Source organism: Podarcis erhardii, assembly GCF_964252035.2.
Source record: "Podarcis erhardii genome assembly, chromosome: 2".
Taxonomy (NCBI): domain Eukaryota; kingdom Metazoa; phylum Chordata; class Lepidosauria; order Squamata; family Lacertidae; genus Podarcis; species Podarcis erhardii.
The window spans coordinates 123814180-123831947 of record NC_138498.1 but is presented as its reverse complement, the minus strand read 5'-3'; the positions used below and the strand labels follow the sequence as shown (position 1 = coordinate 123831947).

At 40.7% G+C, this 17768-nt stretch overlaps 1 protein-coding gene and 1 pseudogene across 2 annotated transcripts in view; one reads left to right on the top strand and one right to left on the bottom strand.

Moving 5' to 3' along the window:
• The window catches only part of LOC309336722 (uncharacterized protein), a 182900-nt gene that overhangs the window by 43874 nt on the left and 121258 nt on the right, over window positions 1-17768 (top strand). The gene's annotated exons all lie outside the window — the stretch shown is intronic.
• Window positions 4552-16750, bottom strand: LOC309336352 (vomeronasal type-2 receptor 26-like; annotated as a pseudogene). Its single transcript, XR_014161664.1, has 7 exons — window positions 16729-16750; window positions 16179-16441; window positions 15091-15382; window positions 11463-12254; window positions 7060-7290; window positions 6092-6218; window positions 4552-5465 (listed from the first exon to the last, which is right to left on the bottom strand). The product of XR_014161664.1 is annotated as a vomeronasal type-2 receptor 26-like (transcript).

Here is a 17768-nt window from a genome sequence, read left to right as displayed (position 1 = left end):
ATGAAGGGAAATTTAAAAGAAATGGGAGTGGGGCGGGGTTTTGAAAATGGGATTGATGCGATATATTCAGAACAAAAGGCAAAATTGATAGTTAACAATGTGGTAACAGAAGAATTTAGAATTGAAAAAGGAACACGACAAGGCTGCCCGATCTCTCCTCTGTTATTTATCTCAGTTTTGGAGGTGCTCTTGAATTTGATTAGAGGGGACCGGTTGGTGCAAGGGATTCAGGTCAGAGCGAAACAATATAAACTTAAAGCCTTTGCAGATGACCTAGTTTTGACATTGCAGGAGCCAGAATCTAGTACGAAAAGAGTATTACAATTGATTCATGATTTTGGTCGGGTGGCGGGATTCAAGCTAAATAAACAGAAAACAAAGGTGTTGGGAAAAAATTTGACAGATACAGAGTCAGAACGGTTTCAGAAAGAAACAGAATTATTATTGGTCAAAAAGGTAAAGTACCTAGGGGTAAATATAACAGCAAAAAATCTGAGTCTATTTAAGGATAATTATGAAAAATGCTGGTCTGAAATCAAGAGAGACTTGGACAGTTGGACAAAATTGAAGCTTTCTTTGTTAGGCCGAATTGCAGCTATTAAGATGAATGTATTGCCAAAGATGCTATTTTTGTTCCAAACGTTGCAAATTGTGGACAAAACGGAGTGCTTCCGGAAGTGGCAGAGAGATATTTCCAAATTTGTCTGGCAGGGCAAAAAGCCCAGAATTAAGTTTAAGATATTAACCGATGCGAAAGAAAGAGGGGGCTTTGCCCTGCCAGACTTAAGGTTGTACTATGAAGCCGCAGCCTTCTGCTGGCTAAAAGACTGGCTACTTCTCGAAGACACTGACGTGCTGGATTTGGAAGGTTTTAACAATGCTTTTGGTTGGCATGCATACTTATGGTATGACAAAGTTAAGATCAATAAGGCCTTTAAGAACCATATTGTCAGGAAAGCAGTATTTAATGTCTGGACAAAATACAAAGACTTATTGGAAAATAAAACTCCAAGGTGGCTTTCACCTCTGGAAGCTAAGGCCCGAAAAAGACCCAATATGGAAGCCGACTGGCCAAAATATTGGGAAATATTAGAAAAAGATGGAAATAATTGGAAATTGCAGAGTTTGGAGAAAATGAAGGATAAAGTGCGAGACTGGTTACATTACGCTCAGATTAAAGAAGTGTTTAAAAATGACAAAAAGTTAGGGTTCCAGGTGGAGAAATCGAAGTTGGAAACAGAGCTGTTAGAACCTAAGGCTAAGGTACTTTCAAGAATGTATAACTTGCTGTTGAAATGGAATACACAAGACGAAATGGTTAAATCGGCTATGATAAAATGGGCACAGGATATTGGGCATAACATTATGTTTGAGGACTGGGAAAGGTTGTGGACCACTGGGCTGAACTTTACTGCATGTAATGCTTTAAAGGAAAATGTAATGAAAATGATATACAGATGGTACATGACCCCAGTTAAACTTGCCAAAATATACCATTTGTCTGATAATAAATGTTGGAAATGTAAAGAAAATGAAGGGACATTCTTTCACCTCTGGTGGACCTGCCCTAAAGTGAAGGTCTTCTGGGAAATGATATATAATGAGCTGAAAAAGGTATTTAAGTATACCTTCACTAAGAAACCAGAGGCCTTCCTTCTGGGTATTGTCGGCCAGAAGGTGTTAAAGAAGGATAGAACATTCTTTATGTATGCAACAACGGCAGCAAGGATACTCATCGCTAAGAACTGGAAAACTCAAGATCTACCCACACTGGAAGAATGGCAGATGCAGCTGATGGACTATATGCAACTGGCGGAGATGACTGGCAGAATTCGAGACCTGGGAGAAGAAAGGATTGAAGAAGATTGGAAGAAATTTAAGATTTATCTACAAAAATATTGTGATTTAGAGGAATGTTAATAAGGATGCTTGGTTATAAATAATTGGCCATCACTAAATTGGATCGGAAATTGACGATAAATGAGATTAAGAGAAACAAAAATTTGTTGGAGAATTGTTACATTATATTGAATTGAGTGGTTATAAATTTGCAAATAAGATGATAATTTGCTTGAAAAAATTTATTAACGATGTAAGTGGGAGCGGGAGACGTGAGGAAGTCCAAAGAAGTTATGAAATTTTGTTACAACAAAGCAATGCTGTTTATTATCTTTGTATTTCTTTTATAAAAAACCCTAATAAAGATTTTATAAAAAAACAAAAAACAAAATTTCCTCCCTTCCTTCCTATATACAAAGAATGCAAAGCAATTGTCACACTGCAATTCATGTGGCTGCCAGTAGGTGGCCAGGTGAATGAGAAAGCAGAGCAGGTGCCCAGGCAAGCTGTTTCTTTTTTAATTTTATTAAATTAATTTTCCTTCAATAAAACAAACAACAATAAACAACAATAGCCTAAATTAGACAACATAAACTAGCCATTACATTTTTTCAATAATTACAACATCTTATTAATGTCCCTATTATCTATGCATGTTGACCTCCCTCCTGATTTCGGGCTTCTTGGTAAATCTTCCTTTTTTGCAGTTTCGTGGTTAATGCAACACACGTTGTAAGATTTATGTGATACCTGCTGTGGTTTTTAGATTTCTGAAATTTCCTTCAATGTATGTTATAAATTTGTTCCAATCACTAATAAACTTTGTACCTTTTTGGAATCTAATTTTTTGTGTCATTTTTGCTAATTCGATATATTCAAATAGTTTTATTTGCCAATCTTTAATGGCTGGGATGCCTGGGTTCTTCCATTTTTGTGCTGTTAATATTCTAGCAGCCACTGTCGCATATTGGAATAGTGTCTGATCTTCTTTTTTAATTTCGTCCCCACTTATTCCCAGTAGGAAGGCTTCCGTTTTTTTAGAGAAGGTATATTTGAGTATTTTTGAAAATTCATTATATATGAGTTCCCCAAACTTTTAAATTTCTTCACAAGCCCACCACATGTGGTAGAAATTCCCTTCTTTAATCATACATTTCCAGCATATTTTATTTCCCATTTTATACATTTTGTCTAATTTCACCGGCAAGCTGTTTCAAGGAGTATGGCAGGTCCATCAGAGAATCCATACAATATATTTGCCTAGAGTGTGGGAAGAGCATCCATAACCTAATGAGGTCACCAGTGCTTTTTTCAAGAAAAATAGGTGCTGGAACTCACCATGAAGTTGTTACAGTAAGTCGCCAGACGACTCAGGGCAGCCATGAACAGATGCGAGTGCATGAGGTTCTGGTGCAAATCAATTAAATGCACCCCACCTCCCTTGTTCTCTTAGATTCAGGCAGATGGTTAGGGCAACTTGGAAGGGCCCTGTGCGCACGCAATGATAGAGGTCTGGCTGGTAAGCTTAAAGCCTACTGCTGCTAAATGGGAGGGAGAGTGAAGAAAAGGAAATATTAATTTGTCCCATCCTGTAGCTTGACTACTCATCGCTAGGAGAAGCTAGGAACTAGGTGGATTCACAGATATAATAAAAGTGTCGGCTCGTGAACTCTGGCCAGCTTCCGTTTTGAGTTTAAATGTTGTTTAGGCTTCTCAGAAGTATGTAAAGGCATGCCCACCTGAAAGGACTGAGGTGACTGGGAGCGGCCACCGAAACCATATAACACCGGTCCTGAAAGACCTACATTGGCTCCCAGTACATTTCCAAGCACAATTCAGAGTGTTGGTGCTGACCTTTAAAACCCTAAATGGCCTCGGCCCAGTATACCTGAAGGAGCATCTCCACCCCCATCATTTTGCCTGGACACCAAGGTCCAGCTCCGAGGGCCTTCTGGCAGTTCCCTCACTGTGAGGTTACAGGGAACCAGGTATAGGGCCTTCTCAGTGGTGGTGCCCACCCTGTGGAATGCCCTCCCATCAGATGTCAAGGAAATGAACAACTATCTGACTTTTAGAAGACATCTGAAGGCAGCACTGTTTAGGGAAGTTTTTAATGTTTGATGTTTTATTGTGTTTTTAATATTCTGTTGGGAGCTGCCCAGAGTGGCTGGGGAAATGGGTGGGGTATAAATTTATTATTATTATTATTATTATTATTATTATTATTATTATTATTATTATACCGGAACTGGGCTCTGCAGCGCTCCGGCTAGATAAAAGCCACTGGAGAGAAATCATACAAATGCTCACAGTGTAGAATGTGTTTCAGTCACAGCTCTAGCCTTCGTGAACATCCAAAAGTTCACACAAGAACCAAGCCATATATATTATTATAAGTTTTGGGTGCCAGATTCTAACGTTTCTAAACGTTAGAAATTAATAAGTGCTTGAGTGTAGCAGTGTAAAAACGCAGTTTAAATCAGTTTTTCCTGACTAGAAAATCCCCTGTGGAGAAGAACCAACATCTAGAACAAAAGAAGGCAATAGGGAATTAACAAAAAAGTTACTCTGTGCCAGACAGCGGAGGAGTGTGAGGCCGCTAATGAGCAGAGTCACAGGCTGGGTTTAGGATTTCAGTCCAGTAATATTCCATATTATTCCATAATGTTCAATATTCAATATTCAATAATATTCAATATTACTGGTGCTAAGAATCAAATATTATGTTTAGCTTATTGTTTTCAAGTGCTCCTTCATGTTCAGATCTGGCCTCAGTAAAATAATGTAGCACTTGGGAATGAAGATGCATCCCAGAAGCCCAGCACTGGAGGCCAAGATGGAGAAAACCTGAACGGCTACCATGTATTTCCCTTTGGTGCTCAGGTAGGTGGGCACAAAGGACACCCAAACACTGCAGAAGACCAGCATGCTGAAGGTGATCAGCTTGGCTTCATTGAAGGCCCCAGGCAGCTTCCTGGCTAGGAAAGCCACCGTGAAGCAGATGGCAGCCAGGAAGCCCATGTAGCCAAGGACAGTGTAAAACATAGCAACAGACCCTTCATTGCATTGCAGGATGATCTGTCCTGGTTGGGAGTAAATGTCAGCTTCTGGAAAGGGTGGAGAAAATCCCAGCCAGATGGTACAAACAGCAACTTGTACACTGGAACAGGAAATGACAATGGAGTTGGACAAACGTTCTCCAAGCCATCTCCTCACCCTGTTCCCTGGCTTGGTGGCCAGGAAGGCCAGCACAACAGTGATGGTTTTTGCCAAGAGGGAAGAGACAGCAACGGAGAAGATGATGCTGAAGGCTGTTTGACGGAGAAGGCAGGTTATTTTTCTTGGTTGTCCAATGAAGAGGAAGGAGGACAAAAATGAGAGAAGGAGGGAGATGATGAGGATGTTGGAGAGATCCCTGTTATTGGCTTTGACTATGGGAGTTTCCTTGTACTTAACAAAGATTCCAAACACAATGGCTGTGGTGAAGGATAAGAATAGGGCAAAGGAAGCCAGGAGGCTCCCCAGAGATTCTTCATAGGACAGGAAGGTGACTACTTTGGGGACACATTGATCTTGCTCCTTGTTTGGATGCTGATCTTCTGGACATTTGGTGCATTCTTGGGTATCTGCATAGAGGAAAATAGACATCAGTATCCTAATATCAGGCATATGCCTACAGGAGTCTGAATGCTGCTGCAATTGTGGGAAAAGGTGGACATATGGGAGAGATCAAGAAGAACACTGTTTTGTCGGGCAGGAGAGAGACAAAAGTTCTCAATCTATGGTGTCCTTCCCAAAAGAGGAACTTATGAAATATGTCTAGAAAAGCTGTGTCTGTAAGATATTACAGAACCATTTTTTAAAGAGTAGACCAGGGAGGAGAACATTGGGCCACTGGGTCAGATCTGGCCCAGCTGGTTTCTCCATTTGGTGTATCCATTTATATCAATTGTGTGGTGGGAAAGGCTGGGTATTTAACAATTGGGAACATATGCAAGGCAGACTGCAATCTGCTCAGCAGCTGAGGTGTGATGCAGGCATGTATTGGTTAAGAAGTGGAAAGTTGTTTCCAACCAGTGGAAACTGCCTTTCCCTACAAGTGCTGCTCTTTGAACCTCCAAAAACTAGAGAGGCATTCCATTCATGGTGCATTCCGTTCATGTGTCGCCATTACAAGCATCATGTTTGGACTGGCTCAAATATTTGCCCCATCCTCCCATCAAAGGCCCTTTCCTCTGAGATCCTCTTCTACCTTCCAGAGTAGAGATTGTCCCTTCTGAGCAAGGAGCACAATCATAGCAGCACATTGGGTGTCCTTCCTGAACCTTCTTGGCATATCCCGGGCGACAGCTCTCTGTGCATCTTGAGCGAGGCGTGGTCTGGGCATAAACAGAAGGAATATCAAGGGAAAAGTGATGTAACTGCAACGGAACGGAATAAACTACAATGCCAGGATAACAATAACAGCAAACAAGAGCATGGAAACAACAGTCATAAAGCACTCATATGAACAGAAGCAATAACACAATTCCTCACACTGCTGCCTTGGCACCTGCTCTTTTGTTGCACAGTTGTGAAATATGGACAAAATATGTCACTAAATGGGCCACCCTGAGGTTAGCTGTTTTCATGCTGTCCTCTTGATTTACTGAAGAGATGTGGAATAACTTACTGTACTCCTGCCTTGCTCAACCATGTGCCTCTCAGATATTTTTGTCCAATGCTGGACTGGAGGGGGAAAATGGGAATTGTAGTCCAAAATATCTGGAGGACACCAAGTTAGGGAAAGTTGTTCTACGTTGCTTTGGGAAGTCTGCTATTACTGTGACAACTTATGCCTTCTTAAGAGCAGGCTCCATTAAATTTTATAGGATTTCATTCCAGGGAAGTAGCTACAGTGGTACCTCGGGTTGCAGATGCTTCAGATTACAGACGCTTCAGGTTACAGACTCCGCTAACCCAGAAATAGTACCTCAGGTTAAGAACTTTGCTTCAGGATGAGAACAGAAATCACGCAGTGGCAGCGCAGCAGCAGCGGGAGGCCCCGTTAGCTAAAGTGGTACCTCAGGTTAAGAATGGACCTCCAGAACGAATTAAGTTCTTAACCCAAGGTACCACTGTATAATATTGGAGTCAAAGTCTCCTATGTACTATTGAAAAAATGATTGGTGCTTAGCAGATATCATGGTTAATGAAATGACACATGTAATCTCCCCATACCTTGTTAAACGGCAAGGGCCATACAATTGCTTCTGGGTTAATGGTGAGCTTCAGATTTGAGGGTGTCTGTCTCTCTATGCTCCCAATTTTCACTCTAGCCTTAGAGTTATTAGGAAACAGCACCCAGTTAATGATATCGAAGTCAACAGCCAGCGCCCCATTCTCATCCAAGTACTGTCCATCAGCTGAAGTATTAGAAGATGGATGGACTCCTTTCAAGAATGAATGAAGCTAGAAAGACAAAGGAAACTCCAGTATTGAGAGAACATGCAACCATGTGTGATATTTCATCCCTGCTTACTCTGCATCCTAATCTCATCTGAATAAGGACCAGGGAATCTCATCTGTGATAGATTTTTAGGTCGCTGTATTCCTTTTCCGTCTTTGGGGGGGGATTATCAAAGTCAGAATAATTACATATATTGTTTAAGTTTTTGGAAAAATATGTAAAGAATGATTAAAGGAAGATGACAAGGTTAAGATCAATAAGGCCTTTAAGAACCATATTGTCAGGAAAGCAGTGTTTAATGTCTGGACAAAATACAAAGACTTATTGGAAAACAAAACTCCAAGGTGGCTTTCACCTCTGGAAGCTAAGGCCCGAAAAAGACCCAATATGGAGGCCAAATGGCCAAAATATTGGGAAATATTAGAAAAAGATGGAGACAATTGGAAATTGCAGAGTTTGGAGAAAATGAAGGATAAAGTGCGAGACTGGTTACACTATGCTCAGATTAAAGAAGTCTTTAAAAATGACAAAAAGTTAGGGTTCCAGGTGGAGAAATCGAAGTTGGAAACAGAACTGTTAGAACCTAAGACTAAGGTACTTTCAAGAATGTATAACTTGCTGTTAAAATGGAATACACAAGATGAAATGGTTAAATCGGCTATGATAAAGTGGGCACAGGACATTGGGCACAACATTATGTTTGAGGACTGGGAAAGGTTGTGGACCACTGGGTTGAACTTCACTGCATGTAATGCTTTGAAGGAAAATGTAATGAAAATGATATATAGATGGTACATGACCCCAGTTAAACTTGCCAAGATATACCATTTGTCTGATAATAAATGTTGGAAATGTAAAGAAAATGAAGGAACATTCTTTCACCTCTGGTGGACTTGCCCTAGGGTGAAGGCCTTCTGGGAAATGATATATAATGAGCTGAAAAAGGTATTTAAGTATACCTTCACCAAGAAACCAGAGGCCTTCCTCCTGGGTATTGTCGGCCAGAAGGTGTTAAAGAAGGACCGAACATTTTTTATGTATGCAACAACGGCAGCAAGGATACTCATCGCTAAGAATTGGAAAACTCAAGATCTACCCACACTGGAAGAGTGGCAGATGCAACTGATGGACTACATGGAACTGGCCGAGATGACTGGCAGAATCCGAGACCTGGGAGAGGAGAGGGTTGAAGAAGATTGGAAGAAATTTAAGATTTATTTAAAAAAACATTGTAATTTGGTTGAATGTTAAGAAAGGATGCTAGATCATAAATAATTGTGCAGCACTAAATTAGATGGAATTAAGACGACAAGTAAGTTGAGGAAAAATTATAAACCTATTGAAGAATTAACAGACTATAGTTAAATGAATGTGACCCAAGATTGTAAACAAGATGATAAATTGCGGGCAAGAATTGACAATGATGCAAGTGGGAGCGGGAGGTGTGAGGGAGTCCAAAGAAGTTAAGAAAGTATGTTATGATATTTGTTACACTGTTTTTTATCTTTGCATTTATGTTTAAAAACCTTAATAATATATATATAGAGAGAGAGAGAGAGAGAGAGAGAATGATTAAAGGAAGAACACTAAGTTTAGAAAGAGCAATAGTCATCTTCCTATTGCAGGGTCTTCTTTTCGTATATCAAAAAATCTCAAGGGAAACTGTGTAAAGGTGGCTAGCAAAGGGGCCTTATGGCCCCTTTGTCATGTATAATGAAATGGCTTTGTCATGTATAATGAGATTCTTATAATGAGATTCTTATAATGAGATTCTTATAATGAGATTCTTATAATGAGATTATTGGATTCTTATCTCATTATACATGACAAAGCCATTTTTCACCTTCTCACCCCTTGCTTTTTCCTGTAAGACCTATTGCAGTCGTTAAGAGTCGTCAACAGGCTCATCACAGCTATCTGCCTATCACCCATTCCCACCACCCTTCTGAGTAATACCCCTCCCCACCTTCTCACTATATAGAAGGGTCTGGAAACTTCTGTTTCAGTGTATCCGAAGAAGTGTGCATGCACACGAAAGCTCATACCAAGAACTAACTTAGTTGGTCTTTAAGGTGCTACTGGAAGGAATTTTTTTGTTTTGAAGTAATTCATGTTTTCTGAGTTCGATCTAGCCACAGTCTATCATTCAACTTGTGTAAAAGGTCAGCCCTTATATTGATATTAGATTTAGATTCCACATGTGTTCACCTTTCAAAACTGCAATGATTTGCAGCCTTGGTTTGTTTGTTTGTTTGTTTGTTTTTTAATTTCTGAGGAGCACATGGTTTGAATCTGATGATATAAGTGGATCACTGCTGAGTCAGAGCATTGTTCCAGTTAGTTCTACACTGCTCTCTATGTTGTGCTACCTTTGGTGTCGCTCTGTGGGCTGCCCATGGTGCAGAATGCTGCCTGCAAATCACTGGGCATAGTTCAATTGCTGGAGCACCCGGTTTCCATGCAGAAGGTCTGAAGTTCCATTCTTGACTGCAGCTCTGTGGAGGGTTGGGAAAGATTTCCTTCCAGACCCTACTGAGAACCACTGCCAGTCCACTGGGCAAGGGATTTTGGTTATAATATACAGTTTTCTTCATGGGAAAAGTTATGGAAAGAGGATTTGAAGTTTAAAGCCTGCTGTTCGTTGAAAGAAACTTATATGAAAATGATGTACCATTGGTATCTGACACCTAGTAAAATTGCGAAAATGGGGAATAATACATGAGGAACTTAAGAAAATGCTAAAAAAAACCCTTGATAAAAAAATCCTGAAGCTTATCTGCTAGGGTTGGTGAGCAAAGACATACCACATATGGAAAAAAAAAAAATCTTTTTATATGCAACAACAGCTGCCAGGGTAGTGATTGCTACTAAATGGAAATCTCAGGTAGTACCAACAAAGGAAGAGTGGATTTGTAAATTAAGTGAGTATATAGAATTGGCAAAATTAACTTCAATTATAAGATATCAATCAAATCAAAAGTTAAGAATGGAGTGGAAGTATTTCGAAGATTATATGTCAAAATATTGTTCTAAAAATGACATGTTAATAGAATAAAAAATGTAAGCAATAACAAAACCGATAAAGAAAGAAAGAAAAATCAGGATTTAACAAAAATAATTTATTATAAAATGCAAGGGGAGAAAGGTAGAAAGAAATATAAAGAAGTCGAATTGCTGTGGAGGGAAGTAAAGGGTGGGTGATGGGTTTTATAATTATGCAGCTGTCGTAATTTAGTTATTTTATGTGATGGAATCATTGGGAATTTGGGTTATTATGTATATATGTTAAGTTTCAATAAAGATATTTGAAAATTTTAAAAAATGCAAAAATATATAGAACCTGCTCAAATTTGTGCTGAAAATGTAAAAGGAAAGAGGGTACGTTTTATCATATGTGGTGGTCATGTGGGGTGGTAAAAGCTTTCTGGGAAATGATGATATGCAATGAGTTGGAAAATTTGTTTAAGATAACATTTGTTGAAGAACCAGAGGCTTTTTTGTTAGGCATTATAGGTGCAGAACTACCAAAAGAAAATAAAAGACTGTTTATGTATGCAATGACAGCAGCAAGGATGCTTCTTGCCCAGAGATGGAAAGGAGAAGAAGCGCCGACCAGAGAAGAGTGGCGGACCAAGCTGATGGAATATGCAGAAATGGCAAGACGGACAGGAAAGATCAGAAATCAGGAAGACCAAGTATTTTTAAAAGACTGGAATAACTTTTTAACATATTTGAGAGATCACTGTAAACAGTTGAAATCATTGGCAGGAATACAAGGACATTTGTAATGTAACATGGATTCTGGATACTATGACTACATAACACATAAATTACAGTAAAAGATGCAGGGATAAAATTTAGAATTGGAACCCACTGAGAAAAGGAAGGAGGTCTCAAGGTTCGAAAGAACCCTTTTCTTTCCTAAGGTGTGAAAATGTTATGTTTATGGCGCACACACACACACACACACACACATACACGAAAACCACTGCAATGTAGAGGAAGCTAAGGTAGATAAACCAATGGTGTGACTCCTATCTTTCTGCTGATAATGAGTGTAGACAATACAGAACTACATGGATTATTCCTCTGGTTGGTATAAGGCTGCTTCCCATGTTCCTATCGTGATGATTCCAGAGCTGTGATAATGAACTGCAGTTTGAAAAGGACATACCTGCCATGGTTGTAGCCTTTGACGTTCCAACCTTCCTCCTCCTCCTACCATTGACATGCACCGTGATCTGGATGAATATGCTGCATTTATAGCTTGAGCTACGGCTAGGATACTGAAGTAGTTGACATAGCTGTCTTGGCATAGGACTCTTTCAACCTCTTTCTGAGGTAGTACCGTCACATTTTCCTTCTCCCTGCATTTTTCCCAACCCCTGGCAGACAAGGGATGTTTTGAATATGAGCAATCAAACGCATTGTTCCAATGCTTTTCACTAGCAGAGGTTATTGGCTCACAGTAGTTATTTCTTCCCCTTTTTGGGGTCTTCATTACAAAGGACAAGGAGCCATGGGCATACTGGAAGGATTTCCTTTCATACAACAAGATTGTGTTCTGAAGAGCTGTGGCTATCCAGACTTTCTGCCCAATTTTCACCCTTTCAAGTAAGGTTTGTACCTCTAGGATTATAAAAAGTCCATATTGAGAGTCTGTAGAGTAGACAAAGACATTGACTTGTCTCCAAATGGCAGGTGGTTCATGGGGTATCCACAACCAAGTTTGTTGTACTACTCTTTGTGTGAAAGCAACACAAATTTCCCTTTTGATCATCAGAGGTGTCAAGGCACCCAGGAATCTTTCTCCATTGTCATTATCTGGAGCAAAGAGGCCAACCCATGTCCATCTGAAATACTGGAGGAGTTGGATAATCCCCAGGTATTGAGCTTCTAGGTTTGGGGCCATCCGGTAGACGAAAGGGGAATGGACTTTATCATGAAGAGAGAAGCCGTAACTGAGCTGCTGAGGAAAGCAAAATAGACTGATGCGCTGTTTTCCAGGGCCAAGATTGCATACTTCTATGTGAAAGATGATGGCACATTTTATTAGGGCAAACATCAAAATTTTATGTAATTTTGTAAGCGGTTTACAAAGATGCAATACCAAAATATCAAGATGGTAGAAGTATAAAGCCATACTTCAATTAATATGCCTTCTGAAATAATAATAAAAAACCCTCAGTAGTTCCTGGAAAGGGTCCTGTCTGAGCTCAACCGGAAGGGTATTCCCTAAAATTAGGATACAAGCTGAGCCTCTTTCTGTTATTCCCCCCAACAGGCTAAAAGGGATTATGTTATAAGGGATTAGGCAGTTCCACAGGCATCCTGGACCCAAATTGTTTACTTATTTAGCTGCTCTAACAGTTATGCACTACTTGATTGTAAAACAAACCCTCAGATTAGTTTATGAAAGCTAAAACAGTAAAATCAAGAAGAATTCGCAACCATACTTTAAAACAAAAATGCTTAAACAGATTAGTATTATGTCAATTTTCTAAGCATCATTGAAGGCTTGTCAAAACATGAATGTTTTTAGCACGTGCCAAAGAGAGTACAGTGAAGTTATCTGGTTGATCTCAATAGGCAGGTGCTATATGCTGACAAGGCCTCACTCCTGCCAGCAATCACGCTGCAGCATTGTGAGCTAACTGCAGCTTCTGGATCAAGCGTGAGGGAAGACCCACATAGAGAGCATCGCAGTAATCCAGTCTTGAAATAACGAACACATGAACTACTGTGGGCAAGGCTGCTCCAGTCCAGGAATGGCCATATCTGCCAAACCAGTCATAGTTGAAACAAAACAAATTCCTTCCAGTAGCACCTTAAAGACCAACTAAGTCAGTTCTTGGTATGAGCTTTCGTGTGCATGCACACTTCTTCAGATACACTGAAACAGAAGTTTCCAGACCCTTCTATATAGTGAGAAGGTGGGGAGGGGTATTACTCAGAAGGGTGGTGGGAATGGGTGATTGGCAGATAGCTGTGATGAGCCTGTTGACGACTCTTAACGACTGCAATAGGTCTTACAGGAAAAAGCAAGGGGTGAAAAGGTGAAAAATGGCTTTGTCATGTATAATGAGATAAGAATCCAAGGTCTTTGTTCAGACCAGGTTTTTCCATGGTTTTGAGTTTGGTGATAAGTTGTAATTCAGCAGCTTCTCTTTCCAGTCTATTTCTGAAATTCCTTTGTAGTAAAACAGCTACTTTGAGATCACAAGACAGAGAAACCAGTAGGAGAACATTTCAATCTCCCAGGACATTCTATACAAGATCTCAAAGTAGCTGTTCTATTACAAAGGAATTTCAGAAATAGACTGGAAAGAGAAGCTGCTGAATTGCAACTTATTACCAAACTTAAAACCATGGAGAGACCTGGTCTTAACAAAGACCTTGGATTCTTATCTCATTATACATGACAAAGCCATTTTTCACCTTCTCACCCCTTGCTTTTTCCTGTTAGACCTATTGCAGTCGTTAAGAGTCGTCAACAGGCTCATCACAGCTATCTGCCAATCACCCATTCCCACCACCCTTCTGAGTAATACCCCTCCCCACCTTCTCACTATATAGAAGGGTCTGGAAACTTCTGTTTCAGTGTATCTGAAGAAGTGTGCATGCACACGAAAGCTCATACCAAGAACTGACTTAGTTGGTCTTTAAGGTGCTACTGGAAGGAATTTGTTTTGTTTTGACTATGGCAGACCAACACGGCTACCTATCTGTAACCAGTCATAGTTGGTATAAGTTACTTCTAGCCACTGAAGCTGCCTGACCCTCCAGCGAGACAGGTGGATTCAGAAGCACTCCAAAACTGTAAACCTGCTCCTTCGGGGAGAGCACAACCCTGTCCAGGTATCAGGGACTGGGCAGATGAGGAGGAGCGGTGAAGACCGCTGCCCCAAGAAGCTTCCAGTCAGGAGGCAGATGAAGAGAGTATGGACCCAGGTCTGTGGTGGTGGCAGATGGGGAACATCCCAGAAGAAGAAAAGAGCTGCAAAATAATGGATAGTGAAGAACAGGAGCGAGCTGGCAGATGTACTAGCCCTGAACAGAGAGGAATCAGATGTATTAGAAACAGTACAGCAGCCAGTTGACATGATGTCCCTTGAGAGTCAACAGCTCAATCTTTGAAGGAGTACATTCCATGGTCTCCGTGTATTTCTGTTTACTACTAATAAAAGTACTGAAAAGAAGCTCTGTGTGTGTCTGGTTTCACTAAGCCAAGTGAGCTGTTTGAAGTCTTCATCATGACACTAGAGGGTAGGCAATTGACCAGTTTCTTGGAAATGGGAGCTACTCACCAGAAGTGCCTCTATCTTGCCGGGATACAAGCTCTGCTTGTTTTTCCTCATTTACTTCATCACTGTGCCCAACATCAAAAGCTGATGAGAAGATAACTACAACCAGAATAAGCTCTGCCTTAAGCGACACTGTACAAACATCAGTTCCTTCCCTGCCACCCACATTCAGAACAAAAAAATAGAGTGTTCTCAGCACAATAAAGTGGGGGAAAGGCTGAAAATAACACCCACCCACCCACCCATTCATTCATTCATAAATAAACAAATAACATGGGGAAAGGGTCATAGCCCAGTGGTAGAATATCAGTTTCACATGCAGAAGATCAATTTATTTAAGAAAATATTTCTATATGACTCTTCACTTCATGAAAAGCAGTGTTTCAATTAGGTGTATGAAGTAAGCAATACAATCAGTTGCGTTAAGGTAAGCATGACTTGTTCTTTTACGAGATGGCAAATGTTTCCAGGTGTGCTTGACTTGAACCTAATTCTTACTTGTGGGATTTTGTAGGTGCCCAGCATGCTTGCAATGTGCGTGGAGACGTCAGATTCACCCCCTTCAAGAACCGCCAGCAGCTTTCTCCATCTTCCACACTTGTAGTTTGGAATGTTGATTTCCCCGCCAGCAAGGAGGTCTGTCAGGGCATCAGAAGTTGTTCTTCCATCAAAATAGGTATCATAGATGCTGTAGCCCAGGGTAATGTTGGGTAAGAGCCTGGGGTCCTGATTAATCTCTTGAACTGTAAGTGAGAAGGAAAGAATGTGCCAGACCCTTCTAGTCATCCAGCTGCAAAAAAGTGTGTCAAAAGTGTGTCACCCATGGTGCAGTGAAAATGATAGTCACATACATTTTGTTACTAGATGAAGGAGGATGGGAAGTAGGGCAGCATTGGGTGGTGACTTCTTAGGGCACCCAAACAATTTTGTGGTTATTAGCTGCCACGGTGTCAAAAGACCACTCCAGGCATTGTCTTTCTCACAAATCTGGTCCCCAAATAATGGTTTGCATGTTTGTAGTGGGGTGTGGGAAGAGTAACCCTTCACATCAGACAGGAAGTCTTAGGGATGCTGGGCTCTGCTGAGCACTACAAAAAATGTCTCCTGAGCCAAACTTAGCCCCACAGGCTGCATTTCAAGTGCTGTAAACACTTACAGTTTCCAGTTGCATAATTTGCGTTTAGCCAGGGGGGAAGAATTGTGCAGTTCCTGCTTAAAATGGTTCCCTCCAACTATTTTTGAACCCAGCTATAAAGGAGGATACATTGGGCAATAGATATTGGTTATAATATAGATATGAAAGCATTGCAGCAATTGTGGAATATGGATATAAAATCTACAGCATGCTATGGTTTAAGAGAAAACTATAAGAGGGCATATGTTGCTTTTCTTGAACATTATGCTTCTACTCAGATTTTCAAATTGCATTTGAGCCCATTGACTGAGACGTTCCCCCCATCTTCAGACAAAAAACAGGCAATAGTAATTTATCAGGGGTACCTGAAAATAGGGGGTTGACCCTTGTAGAGCAAGAGAATTGGAGAGTAATTTAGGAAGGAGAAATATGCCAATACATCATTACTTACTTCAGAAATGCGCTTACTGGGGTGCTGGAAAAGCTAAAGGGAAGTTGACTTCCAATTAATCTTGAAGATATGACTCCACTAATGAGGAGGTCTCCTTGCCGGTGATAATTCACAGCCAGATTTTTATCCTCAGTCAGATTCAGTGGACATTTTGCCCTCGGCTGCATTTCGTAGGTTGCAAGAGGCAGCAATAAAAGCAGTGTTATCATTCTGTGGTCTGCCTGCTACACTTCCCTTCTGACCGTTCCTCTCAACACAAGTCACTAATTAGAAACACCCCCTCAAATTCTTGCAAGACAGAGGCTTAATTGACTTGACAAAGGCAAGGTTGTTCAGCTCTGGCTTCAGAGCTAAAAAGGGACTGAAGGGAAGGGTGATAGTTCAGTGGTTGAGCAACTCTTTTCCACCCAGAAGGTGCCAGGATCCACCTCTGCTAACTGCTCCAGGTAGGACTGAGGATGTTCTTGACCTGGACAGCTGCTGCCAGCCAGAAGAAGGCAGCTTCCTATTGATTACGCTCCACAAGGACCTATCTCCTGTGCCCTTTCACCTGCCCTATATCTTGACTGCATGGATTCTGTGGCACGCAATATATTTTATACATCAAACTTTTCAAGCACAGTGGAGTAAATAACCTCCTGCTGCGCTTAATTGTGATGTTTGCATTGTTGTTCCCAAAGGTAACATTTGAAGATTATTTGATTATGGGAAGGATAATAATAGATCACTGTGGTTCTGATGATTGTAAGGGGAAGAAACATCTCTTCTGAAACTTTATGGGAGCAGGGGGAGAACAGGAGAAAAACATGTTGACTCAGGAATCTGACATGGTTCAAGGAGGAAAAAAGTGGTGTATGATGGACATCAGAAGAGCCCTGAAGCTGGATCAGGCCTAAGGCCTATAAAGTCCAGTATCCCGTTCTCAAAATGGGCAACCACCTGCCCCGAACAGAAGCCCATAAGCTGGAGATGAAAGCGCAGCAGCACTTTCTCTACACGTGTTTCCCAACAACTGGTACTCAGAGCATCCTGTCTCCAATATTGGAGGGGAAACATTTCTTCCAATTGCCAGTAGCTATTGTCAAATGAAATTCCTCTCCTAGTCCCCCTCAATTTTTCTCAACCAAGTAGCCCAATTTAGGGTTTGGGTGGGCAAGGTCTTGTTGTCGTTGTCATGAAGAATTTTAATTTAGGGTCATTCCTCTGACAGTGTGAGGATAATCAAACAGAGATTTCTGACTGCAGACAGCTCCTTCCAGCTTCTGGGGGGGGGGAGAAAAAATGGGGCGGAAATAAGATTATGTTTTTGGAAAATATGTCTTGTTATAACTTTGAATAAAAAAACTAAAAAAAACAAAAAAATAACTGGCACGTGCAAAGCTGCAAAGATGTTTCCAGATTCTGCCCAGGTTCATTTATTTCCGAAGGGGAGAAAAACTCTTCATGCAAAAAGCTCCAGGTTCTGTTGCCTTTGTCCAGCATCGTTCGTGTTGTCAAACTATTCAGATTCCCTTCTGTTAGCATAGATTCCAGGACATAGCTACACGAGGTCATAATCACATACACCCAACATTCTGCCCAAAATGTCAG